We start from the raw sequence: 13,274 nt of genomic DNA, 5'->3' as shown, positions 1-13,274 counted from the left end.
GACATACATTGGCGAGCTGTGAATCGGGTGTTACGCTACTTAAGTGGTACAAAACACATGGGCCTCCACATCCAACCAAGTGACACGGTCTCTCTCACAGCTTATTCTGATGCAGACTGGGCATCAAACATTGATGATCGCAAATCAATTGCTGTTTATTGTGTTTTCTTTGGAAACACTCTTGTCTCGTAGTCGTCAAAGAAACAAACGGCTGTTGCTCGCTCCAGTACTGAGTCCGAATATCGTGCTCTTGCTCATGCTTCCGCTGAAATTATTTGGCTGCGACAACTCCTTGGTGAACTTGGTGTCAACGTTAGTTCTCCGCCCATTATTTGGTGTGACAATATCAGTGCTGGTGCTCTAGCAACTAATCCAGTCTTCCACGCTCGGACCAAGCACATTGAAATAGATGTCCACTTTGTTCGGGATCACGTGTTACGCGGTGCTCTTGAAGTTCGTTATGTACCATCTGCTGATCAACTAGCCGATTGCCTGACTAAACCACTCACTCACTCAGTTCCACCTACTACGATCCAAACTCGGAGTGCTTGACCTACCCGCTCGTTTGCAGGGGGATGTTAACGTAACTTCAGCAAGAAAGTTGAAGCCACACACCACGTCATAGTCAAAACAAGAATATCTATTATTGTGCATTTTTGTTACAATATTTTTGTTAAAGTTTAGATTCTTTTTCTTCTAAACTTAGGATATACTTTTGTATAAATAGAGCCTTTGAGTGCCATCATAATACAGTGAAATATAAACATCATACCTTCTGTGTGAAACTTCCTCTTGTGAAATTCTAACTTTGAAGATCTAAAGGATCATATGTTCAATCTACGTTCAGTAGGTGTCGAATTCATGAACATGTAGAAATGTCGATGGAAATTTAATACTCTGAATTTGATATATAGTTCTCAAGACATGCTTTTAATCATAACCACCACAACTATATATATATATATATATATATATATATATATATAACACTAATCTATAAAAGGTCATACAATTTTAGTTCTTGAACATTCAAATGTGTGTTTAATATAAATTCTTAAACTTTCAATTTTCTATCTAATAAATTCATCAACATGTTTGATATATATTTTTTAAAGTTAACACATTTATTAATTGAATTTTGTGTCAAATAAGTTTGTAATTTGAAAGAAAAATGTTGAGTATAAGTCACCAGACTATTAGACACAAAATTAATTTTTTTTAGAGCCATACAAAATTAATATTAAGGTACCTTTTTCTTTTTTTAATAAAGTTAAGGGACTTATTAAACAAAATTAAAAGTCCAAAGACTTAGTTTACTCAATAGTAGATTTAAAGTTCATAAATCTCCGGTAGTCTGCTCACGGTTCCAACCTCAACGGTTGGCAACTAAACACGAGGGTTGCGCTCGTTGCGGGACTTAACCCAACACCTTACGGCACGAGCTGACAACAGCCATGCACCACCTGTGTCCGCGTTCCCGAAGGCACCCCTCTCTTTCAAGAGGATTCGCGACATGTCAAGCCCTAGTAAGGTTCTTTGCTTTGCATCGAATTAAACCACATGCTCCACCGCTTGTGCGGGCCCCCGTCAATTCCTTTGAGTTTCATTCGTAGACACAAAATTGATTTATTTTTTTTATTTTATTTTTTTTTGCAACACACAAAATTGAATGTTTGTGAACTTAATATACAATTTTTGAAGTTTAGAGACAACCATCATAAGGTGGTTCAAAAAGATTCTGGGGAATGGGTTTAAATCTCATAATAACCATCTACCTAAAAATTAATTTCATAGTGAAAGTTGTGGGACTAAACTACTGTTTTTCCTTTTATTTTTATTTTTATAATTAGTATAGCAAATGTGGACGTGAGTGAAGATTTGAGCTTTCCACCGGAAGAGAAGAGAAAGAGTATATAAAAACCATTGATATATCTTACTTTTCATTGTTTCATTATCATATCATTATATATGCAATCAATTTGAAAGAGTTTACCAAGAGTCTAGCAAGTTAAATTGAAGCATAAGTAGGCCACCTTAATAAAGCTTAATTAATAGTTGATTAATGATATTTAACAACTAATTAACTATGAATTATTGATTGATAAATTTATAAATATAGATCAATTATAGTGGATGGTTAATCATTGATTTAGAGACATATCTAATCATTTATTAATATTTAGTTAGTTATAAATACTATTTTTTCCTGCTAATCGGGCAATAATAGTTAGCCCATTGTCTATATTTAAATCTTTTTTTGAATATTAAATTATACATGAAGAGAAAGATATTTGAATTTACAACTTATAAAGGCAAACACTAATGTCTGACGGTTTAAGCTATATTCTAATTTAAGCATAACTCAATTGGTTAAGATACCTATATTCGATCCAAAGGTCGTGAGTTCGAATCCTCACCTCTATACGTTATATAAAAAAACTGGTTAATTTATATACTAAAAAAGACAACTGCTCAAACTATGATTAGCGTATTGCTTTAATAGATTATGGTCAATCATTTATTATAAATGTTATGGATGAAATAAAATAAGATCGAGAGAACGAACTAAAAAAGTCAACGAGCAATGATTTAGGGGCGAAATGTCTAGGATAAAAAAGACGACAAACTCGGGCTGGTCTAGTCACCAGGCCGAAGCTCAAATAAAAGCCTTGTAAAGATGCCTCGAATTTAAAGACTCTCTTGATAAGAGATAAAGAGGTTGTCAAATTAGAGATTCCGAGATTTAGGGAGTATAAAGGATAAATGCTCACAATCGGGCTACGTTGAAAAATCTCTTTTAGTTAAGCTTCCACAAAAGTTTAATTCTAACTTGGGCATCAAAGTGTGTGTAGCTAACCACCTGTGTTATTCTGTTTGTTTTGCATGTCATCCATTTTTTTAGATGGGTACAAATGGACAATTCAAGTAATCCAAATTTCCACCTCAACAATAAATACTATATCTAGTAGCAATTAATCAATTGGAATGTGAGTTCAAATTTAATGGCACCAATCTATTCACCAATTAAAATTTGCAAGTGAAATTTGATTCTTCTCCCATCTAAAATTCTCTTGAGGAAAACTTTTTCGGAACAAAATGGAAAGATTTTAAGAAAAAAACATAAATTAAGGGTCTATTACAAACGTTCGTGTTTCTTGTTTCTGTTTTTTCATTTTAATAAAGAAAAATAGATTGCAGGACGCCAACATTGATGAATTCAAGTATGATCAAACAATCTTTTTATCATGTTTTGGAACAAATGGAAAATGAAAACAAAAAACATAGTTAGTTGCAAAATACTTAGATTTCTTACTTCCCTTGATTCATGAATCATTATAAATTTGAAGTATCTCAATTGTGTTTCCCCCTTTCGTGATTCAAAATTTCGTTCTCTTCTAACCATTCTATACATCTCCAACTCTTTTTCAAGACATTATCCTCTTTTGAAGTTTTGAAATTTCTATTATGAAGTTTGTTCCATTGATGCCATATTCATTATTCAATGTAGTGGAAGATTAGAGAAGCATTTTAAAAGGAATTGGAATGACTTCTATTGAAGGAAAAAGGGCAAAAACCAGAAACAGAAGCAAAAAGAAGAAAGACCACCAAAGAAGGAAACTTGGGTCCACAAATGAAACATTTTCAAGGAAGTAGGCAGGAGCTAGAAACCAAATAAAGCCCCATCATAATCACACTAATTAACTAATGCAATAATAATAACAATAAGGACACCTTTTAAAAGTTTGTTCTACTTTAATTTATTCATCTATATTAATTGTTCTTCATATTAATAAGTAATGTTTAACGTTATGATCTAACTGAGTCTAATTCAATTAGTTAATGCATGTATTTCTGACTAAATGATCGTGTGTTCGAACCTCCACCCTCAGTGACGTGGGCAAACTGATCCCTTCGTGGACAAACTGACCCCTTTGGGGAGGAAAGTGAACCATGTAATACATGTATTTCTGACCAAAAGGTCGTGTATTCGAACCTCCACGTACTCTCAGATGTTGTTGTATATATATATATATATATAAAAGTTAGTTTGACCTTTGATAGTGTTGATTGGTGTAAATAATTTTTCGGCTCGGTATCTAGGTTTAATACCAAGGTAAGTATATTTGGTCTTATCATCCCAAGGCCACGTATGTTTGTTCCTCCAATCAAGATATGCCAAATTGGCGCATGGCCATTGAATCTTTGGATCAAGTAAGAATGAGGTAAAACATCCTTATTATTATTCAATTTCAACGATATTTTATTAAGTATACGTTGAAATTCTTCGAAACAGAAGACGAAATTAAAGAATATTGAGCTAACCAGGTATATTTTGAGAATCAATATATTTATTAGTGAAATAATAATAATAATCATATATACATATAAAGTTTAATTAATAAGAAGTTAGAGCCGCCACGAGGGCTCAGGGGCTCATTGGAGTAAAGAGATGAATGGTAGGGACATTTCATCCACAACTTAATAACTTAACCAAACCAAAAGTGCTTATTGAAGGCAAAGTTTGAATAGTTTTTTTTCTCTAATTTTCTGATTATTTTTTCTGTCACTAATATAATTAATCACTGCTTTAAGAAAATCCTCCATTGGTTAGGGTCCAAAATCCCACTCCATTATTGCTCCTCCTTAAAGCTAAGCATAATCATTCTTCTCCTTTTGTTCCCTTTTTTTAACAAATATTCAATAAATAAACAAAGGTGTCAATTTATGTTTCTATCTTATATATGAGGCTAAATTACATAAATTGTCACTCAACTATGTAATTAGTTTCAGTTTTTGCCCTTGGTTTTATCCTTAATATATTAAAAATTTGTTAAAAAGAGAGAAAAAAAAACCAAAATCATCCCATTAGCAATTTAGGGCTCGTTTAGCGCGTTCCCGTTTCTTGTTTTTCGTTTCCAATTTTCTTAACAATTTAAGCATTTTACAACTAATTATGTTTCTTGTTTCTCATTTTTTTTAAATACATTCTCAAAATTGTATAGAAATTTTGGAAACAACCAAAACAAGTTTTTTTTGTTCGCATTTCCAATTTATTCCAAAACATGAATAAAGAGATTGTTTTATAGTTCTCCGATGTTAAAGCCATGCAATTCAATCTGAAAAAAAAAAAAAAACCAAAAAACATGAACGTTATCAAACAAGCTCTTAAATTTTGCCCATACCATTTTGAAAGTTTAAATTTTAAACTCAATTTAAATGTTTTGGTGGAGATTATTGTTAGAGAAGTTTTTTAGAAGGGTATGGATCAAATTGAAACAAGCTATTTATGTGAGTCGTTTTGTATACTAATTAATTTTAGCTCTTATAGAATAACTCAAAACCTCCTAATCAAAACCTCCCAATTAAAGTTTAACATTTTCAATATTTTGACAATATTATTGATATTTTCAGAATATTAAACAAAAAAAGTAATAAAACTATACTTAGGTGAATTAATTTATTTTTGGCAGACGACTTATTCATATCTAAATTTCTAAATCCAACGACAAGAATATGAAATAATACTACTTCAATTTTATTAATTTTTCTACAATAGAATTCATATTCAAATCACCAACCGAACACATCGAATATTAAACCTAAAACTAAACACCGGTTTTAGTGGGTGAATAATTTAATTAAAATGAAATGAAATGTGATTTTACTTGGAAAATTTTTAGAGGTTGCGATGCAGAGAAGCAAGAGTCAGTTTGGTTAGTGTTTTGTAATTTACATCAAATATGGTGAGATGATTTGCATCAATCAATTTCCCTTTCAATTGTTTGTGTCTTTTATTCATATTCATGTAGCTATTTTATCGCCTTCATACATGTATAAACGTTAACCACATGCCAAATATATATATTATGAAATATATATATACATTTAACTACAATTAATTAATCTAAAGAAATGTTAATTTACCCTCTAATTAGTTCTCATTATTCTAACTAATCTTTTTGGATTTTGTTGACAAGATATTGGACAATGACCTTTGTTTCTTTTCCACGCTTTGAGATACATTTATTTACACATACACATGATTTAAGTTTGAGACCCCTTTGTTTTGAGCAATACCCAAATTTGATTTATGACAATGATATGTAGCATGGAATCTATCTTTAATTTGTACCATACGTGAGTTGAGTTGGAAGTTTTTTTGGTTATTATTATAAAAATTAAATGCTAAATTATAAACAAATTGGGTTTAGATCTTTAAATATTACTTTATTTCTTAATGTTTATGTAATTTGGGTTTGTACAGTCTAATCTTCGCAAGGTTAAAATGGAGATTTGGTTGTACTCCGTAAGGGATGTTGGTAACATTACTGTTTCTAGTCGTTTTCTTGGTTAGTTTTTGTTTCTCCATTCTAAATAAACTCAAAATCAAGTTTCTTGTTCGCTGTTTGTTGTTGTTTTTTTTGTTCTCATTTTCAGTTTTTTCCAGAGACATAAATGAAATGAAAGCATTATTTCTGATTTCAATTACCGCTAAGCTAAGTTCACGTTGACAAATTATTTTATTATTTTTGAGTTATAAAATACATACTAAGTATTATTCTTTCCGACGAGTCAACCCTATGAAATCGAGGAGGATTTTCAATTCTATATGACAACCGAATGAGCATTCGTTGGATGACCAAATATTGAATGAAATGTTGGCATGGGAGTAAAAAATATGTCCTACTAGAAATAATATTTTTGCCAATGTAGGAAAATTTTCATCGATATTACAAAAAATTCTTGTAGTGATGGCTAGCAATTGAGATGATTAAAAGCAAGCGGCAAAACAAGGCACGAGATTGACAAGTAAGCTACTAGGTTAGAAATGTTGAAGTCTTTGAACTCACTTAAAAAATGATTAGCTAAATATATGAAAATATCAAGAATATAATAATAAAAATGATTAGACATATCCATCCTATCCCGCCCCTAAACTTTAGAGTATTTCAGTAATTTAACCTTTTAAAAAGTCCCCACAAAAGCTCATTCATTACTTTTATTTACTGTTCCAAAGGACAAAACTTTGTGAAATTTTCAAAGAGTTAGGCCAATGGAAGATGTCCAATGGATATATGAATGAAATCCAATCCAATTTATCAACTTATCACCATACATTCCTAAAAGGTGTGGTGGCAATGGATTTTTGTCGATCTCCCAAGCAAAAAGTTATGTGGAAAATATATAAAGGATGTAATAGTCAAAAAAGAAACATGGGGGGCTACATAGCTAATAGGGTAAGATCTCCCTTTTTTGAAATTTGGGGCAAGATTTTGCTTCTCAAATTTGAGTTATACATAGCTAATTCCTTTATTTCTTTTTTTTTTTTTTATAAATTAAACGATGACTAACACAAAAAATTTTATGCTCCATTTCTTAAAAATGAAAAAACGAACAAAGACAATAGATTCTACCAAATATACATTTTCTTAAAGATTCATAATGAAAAATAATACAAGAATCTAGAACGTTACAAATCAAAAACGCACTTCCAATTAATTATTATATCATTTTCAACCACTTATATATAACAAATAGCCCATTTTTTCTCTTCTTTTATTTTTTTCCATATCCCTTCCCCATGATGAAAGTTGATTATTGGCAAATGGTAGGTGCCAAAAAGTAAAAAAAAATGAATGTGTTAAATCTTTATGTGTGTATATATATATATTGTCTTGAAATTGAAGATGAAACAATTGATTTTTTTAACTTTTTTTTTTGTTTTTTTATTCTTGTTATGAAAATTTGATGATGTCAAACATGCTGTGTGGACGTTTTTCCTACTTCCATAAAAACATTTTTATATATAAATTTGCCATCGTTGTTTCTTGTTTATTAAGTGAAAATCACTTCCCACACACATTAATTATATTAAGCCTCTCTTGCCCTCTTGCTTTCTCTTCCATAATTACTTTGGTTATTGCGGCTAAATAAGTTAATAATGTCCACATCAATGCTAAATTATTAACTTTTCCTTCTTATATTTCATCACTGTTGCTATGATGTTTTATTTATATGTATGTTTTTTTTTTCTTTTACAATATTACGTATTACGTTATAAATAATACTTTTGTTAGGTCTCCTAACTATCTTATGGTAGTTATTTTCGCTCACTAATTCTGGTTGGATCTCATTTTAGATTCTATCTTAAAACCAATCGATAATTAAAAGAGTAGTCAATGTCTATAATAAACTTTTGTTAGGTTCTTATCTTTTCGACGTGGATTCTTAACCATGTAATAATCTTTATTTAATGTATATGTTTCTTGACATAATTAGATATTTTGGTTTAATGTGTTTCTTAAATTCTCAATTTTACCATTAATATATTAAAAATTCTCAATTGTTGTTCGGCGTTAGGCTCGTGTCTGGAACTATTTGACATTCTCCTTGGCGTTAGGCTCGTGTCTTGAACTATTTGACATTCTCCTTGCACGTCTATAATGAAGTAGTTCTTGTAATTAGAAAAAAATAAGAAAAAATTATTTTAGGAAAAACTCTATTTCTACGGCAGGAATAAATAGAAAATAGTTAAAAAATTAAAAGCACAATAAAAGAAGAAAATAATTACGTGGAAACCTCCAAATTGGAGAAAAACTACGATGGTACAACCCACAAAGTAAAAATCCACTATGTAAAAATTAATACGATCACACAAATTTCTCTTCCCGACCCTAATTGCACAAAACACTCCCTCAAAGCAAATATAGTCACTTAGTTGAGCTATATATACAGACTTGAAAGTGTTTTAATTATGATGAACAAAATCTAAACACATGAGCTAACATCATTTGTACCTTCCAATGGGACAACTTACTCTTCTAATATTTTCCAAAATCCAATATTTTGTTCGTCTATCTATACAATCTCTAACAATTTAATTAAGAATAAGGTAATTGAGCTCAACTAGTTAAGACATATATATATATATATTATCGACCAAAAGATTGAACACTCAAATCTCCCCTCCAACATACTCAAAAAGGAAAAAAATAAAATAAAATAAAGGACCTAATTGAGAATTTATTATATATACATTAAGAAGTATCAAATTGAGAATTACAAACCATTTGGTATATATGTCTTCTAAAAGAATATATAATGGAAATTACGGTCGAACAGATCCAAATTAATAACTAAACCACTTAAAATTATGTTGAGGATGGCAAAATAAAATTAAATCTAAATAAGATATTGATCTCTTGTTTAAAAAAAAAAAAAAGTTTAAAATATACCTTTTTTCTAGTACAGGCCGTCTAAACTCCTTAAAAACAAATAAGAGGGAAATTTTGTAAAGTATCATAACTTGAGCGATGAAATTAATTTTTAAAAACTAAGGAATAACTAAAAAGAAAAAAACACCTCAAGTATTTATTTAGCCTTTAATTATTATTTTGTTAACCCAATACATCTCAAAAACTCAACCAAACATCACAATTAGTTTCATTTTTATGTATTTTATATTTTGAAAGAAATTTTGAAATATTAGTCCATTTTTAAAATTAGACCTAAAGAAAGCAAATGAATTATGATTATTTTTTGAAATGTAGAAAACAAAATACAAAATTAGTTAACAAATAGACTCTAATTAAGGGCCAGAGATATAGAAAAATCTAATTATACATATCTAGCTAACTCTATGCATTTAGCTTCTATGTTTTAATCAGCCTAAATTTTCATGATCTATATTTAAACTTTCTTTTAATTCTTGAAATAATTATTTGCTTTCAATATAATTGAAAATTGCAAACTATATTCAAATATATCATCAAAACAAAGTATCTATCTACACTGTAGTTAATTCATTCTAAATAATATATTAAATGCTTGTTAATATTAAAAACGAATTAATTAACTTGAACTTTACTTTAATTTAATTGATAATGAGTGTTAATTAAAAGTTGTTGACATGGCAACCATAACTTGATCACATTAGAATCCCATCAATTCCTTATTATATCATGTATATATAATAACAGAAGAGACCACACTAGAATAATAGATTAAATTATCATATTAAAATATAATCTTCTTGATTTATGTAGCTCTAGCTACATTTTGATTTGTATCATTCTTTTTGTAACGAAGAAAATGTAGCAATAATTAAGTACGGCATTAAAAATCTTGTCGTAGTCTAATCATATGAATGTTTTAAAAAATCAGACTTGCAATTTCATTAGTAATTACTCATCTTAGAATCATATTTGAATTCTTAAACAAATTTAAAAAACAAAAATTAAATTTTGACAACTACGTTTTTCTGTCTTTTTTCAAAATTCAATCGCCCTAAATTTTAAATTTTTTTATAAAAACTATATAACATAAAACAAAAGAACAAATAGGCTGAAAGTAATATATAAGTTTAATATTAAAAAATAAAAAATAAAAAAGAAATTGTTATCAAACTACGCACCCATACAATTTCGTTATCAAGTTTTTCACATCTGTTTGAAAACATATTTTAATTTTGGCCAAATTTCGAAAACAAAAACTATTTTGTTTTAGTTTTCAAATTTTGGCCCTAAATTTTGAAAATGTTTATAAAATGAATATGATAAAACAAAGGAATATAGAGGTCCAAACTAATATTTCTAAGCTCCATTTTGAAAAGAAAAACGAAAAACAAAATAGTCATGAAACAATCGCCTAAAATACCTTTGATTAATTTTGAATGGCAATTATTAGAATCTACTTTTCATTCATACACTTGCCCTAATGCATAAATTATTGGGATTAGTACATAGATGGTCTGAGATCTAATTACATAAAAGGATTGAAAGTTAAAAAATTTACACTTTTGTCTAACATAATTTCCAAAATAGATGGTACCCATAATAGAAATTACTAATATCATCTCAATATTAAATCATTAATAAAATATGAAATTGGTTAATATTTATTAAAATATACCAAAATCCCTAAAATTAAGCTAATTGAGATTTTTACAACCCACGAATTTGGTAACCCACTATTTTTAGAAACCCATTTTTCGTAACCACTTCATCTCCCTTCTCACCGCTTCGACTGAAACCCAAGGTTCGCATCTCCGACGGTTGCTTCAGAAAACTTCTCATCTTCAAGCTTCCAATCTCCATTCTTTCAGAAGATTACTCTGGCGTCCTCCGTCGCATTTATATGGCAACATCGTCACCAGCTACGTCTCCGTCGCATTTATAGGGCAACATCTTCCTTTTTTATTGTCACTGGCTACTTCTTCGTCACCGGCTACGTACCCAAATTTCTCATCTCTGGCGGCCTCCGTCGCATTTATAGGGCAACATCGTTTCAATTTTGTACAGAATCGAGGTATATATTTCTTATTGTATATGCTCAATTTAGGTTTCTTTTCTTGACAGAATCTGCTACTCTTTGGTTCCCATTATCTCTTTCTATCTGTGATTATCCTTATTACAGTGTATATTTCAATATATATAATATAGTCATACTAATTAGGATACATACTGATTAGGATATATAATATATATCTAGATTAAAATATTTCCATATATAACGGTGAAACAATTTCCATGGAAAATGTATTAGGATATATAATATATCTCAAGTTTACATAGGACTTTTGGTATTACATTGGTATATACGAGTATATTTTTCTTTATTCGTGTTATGAGTAACGTATGTGTGGTGATATATAGTATTTAGATAAGGATATATATTATATATGTGGTGATATATAGTGTTTAGATAAGGATATATATTATATCTCAAGATTTATGTATGTCGATATATACTGATGGTGATTCAAAATTAAAAATCTATTGGATATATACCGTTAAGGATTTACATCAGATAAATTTTATATCTCATAAGGTTTAGTCTATGTTATATCGGGTATATTATATATTCAATATGTTATACTTTATACAAGGACGTGCTGGGCAGTGGACGAAGAAGAAAAAATGGAAGAAAAAACGGAAGAAAAAACGAGAAAACTTGGGAGTGAACGAAGAAGAAAATCGGAAACAATGGAGGAAAGATGAAATAAATCTTTTTGAGAGATTTGGAGGAGAGAATTAAGGAATTTGAATTAAGATAATATCTATGGGGCCCACATTTATTAAATGATTGTGATATTAATTTATGGAAATAACAATTTAATATTTCAAAAAATCCAAATTCATTAATAAATGAAAATGCAATAGGGTAAATATGGAATTAAATTAAAATCCTAACTGCATAAATCTAAAAGTGTAAATTTTTAAAAATTTAGACATTTACGTAAATAAGTTTCTAAAACAGCCCTCCAAAGATATTATCTCTAAATTATTCTGTTTTAACAGAAGTTAATTAGAGCCCAAATACAGTTCCAAGTTTATTAAGGATTCATTAGGAAGCCATGAGGAAATGAAATGACACCACAAAACATTGATTGGAGTGGAAGTTCATATCGTATTCATGAAATTACATCATCCAATCGTCACCATCATTTTTTCCTTTAATAGTTAATAGTAATATAGTTTTAATTTTAATTAATTAATGAATTTTTATTACAATTAATTAATGCATATAATGATTAAATTAATACATTAAGGAAATTAAAAAAAAAAAATTTGAAGCGATTTCATTTTCATAAGATCCTCAAAGTGTTCCTTCCACCCTCCAATATATGAGATTATCATTATTACTTCTGTTATAAACTTGGTATTCCTAACAAGTTGATCTTTAACATATCATCTTCCTTCTCTTTTCCAAATTTTTAGATTTATAGACATATTTTATTCAGATAACTAAGAATATAATTATAAATATCTTGTTTATTTTAAAAAGTATAGTTCAACTGTTCTTACATAGGCAATCGTCTGACCCTATAATATTTTTAGATAGGTGGCCATCATGGATTTGAACTGATTCTCTCTTAATTAATCCTAGTCTTTTTAGACTAATGAGCCACCCATGATGGTTGTCAAAACTTATAAACTTTAAAAAAAATAAAATTATAAGGTTGTTTTTGTCTGAATCCTATATATTAATTTCATACTAAATTTACGTTTTAGAATTCATTTAATTAACACTTTATCAAAAAGAAATTTTCATTTTACACATGTGAGAATAGTTTTTTCAACAAATATTCAAACGGAAATCTTTCAAGGATAAAAGTTACAATATTTTAAAATCTTAAGATGAAGATTGTAACATTATTCGTCGTTCCCTGGAGAATGACAAAGTAATAAGACGTCTAGGTTTGCAACATTTATCGAACCCAGTGTTGGTCACCGTAGTTGCTCTAAGATCCACAATAGAAGCCACACGATATT

The sequence above is a fragment of the Momordica charantia genome (genome assembly GCF_013281855.1).
Source record: "Momordica charantia cultivar OHB3-1 chromosome 6 unlocalized genomic scaffold, Mcharantia_2.0 BLBB01000006.1, whole genome shotgun sequence".
NCBI lineage: Eukaryota > Viridiplantae > Streptophyta > Magnoliopsida > Cucurbitales > Cucurbitaceae > Momordica > Momordica charantia.
Note: the sequence above shows the minus strand (reverse complement) of the source record.